Raw genomic sequence first — 956 nt, 5'->3', positions numbered from 1 at the left:
ATGTATTTATTTTTCTTATTTTTATTATTGAATTGAGTATACCATTAAATTAATTTCAGTCTGATAGATAAAAGTAAATCAATTAAACATATAAAGAAGTGTGTTTTATGAAAATATTTTTAGAAGAGATTTATGACTCAATTAGTTTGAATTAAATACATATTTTTTATGAGTAAAGTATACTTTTTGTCCCTAAAGTTTGACAAAAGTTTCAAAAATATTCCTAAGTTTTATTTTGTTTCAATTTTATCTCAAAAGTTTTCGATTTGCATCTAATATACCCATGACAGCTAATTTCTCAAAAAATTTAAGACCAATTCAACAACAATTTTATAAGAACAACCTCAACACAAGCAAATCAAGTATAATTTTCATGCATTATTGTTAGATTGGTCTTAAATTTTTTGAAAATTTAGTTGTTGAGGGTATATTTGACGCAAATCGAAAATTTTTGGGACAAAATTAAAACAAAATAAAACTTAGGAGTATTTTTAAAACTTTTATCAAATTTTAAGGACAAAAAGTATACTTTACTTTTTTTTATTTTCATTAAATTGCTGTATGTACAAAATGAGATTCGAGTTTAAGACACTTACTTGAGTGGAAGAGTGAAAATTTATTAGTTTAGCACGGGAGAAAAACGGTGTGCAAAAATTGTCTCATATGGAGAGTAATGCCCCATTTCACCTAAAAGTTGAAAAAGAAAACCCAAATTTAGCGGAAGAAGATACAGCTTTGTCCATAGGGCATGCTGGCAATATCAAATTCTCAAAAAGGAAGGAGTAAAAAATAAATGCAGTTTCTTTGAGGTCCTATCACTAGACTCTTTTTGCCATCCTTTTTGAGAATGACTAAACCTCTATAATTATACTATATGATGGGGACATTGGATGTTACATTAGAGTTCATGCTTATAGTGGCATCATCTAACATATTGATTAGGAATTTGTTGAAAT

Source organism: Arachis ipaensis, chromosome B07 (assembly GCF_000816755.2).
Source record: "Arachis ipaensis cultivar K30076 chromosome B07, Araip1.1, whole genome shotgun sequence".
Classification (NCBI taxonomy): Eukaryota; Viridiplantae; Streptophyta; class Magnoliopsida; order Fabales; family Fabaceae; genus Arachis; species Arachis ipaensis.
The sequence above is the reverse complement of the archived record's forward strand: the minus strand, read 5'-3'. Positions refer to the sequence as shown.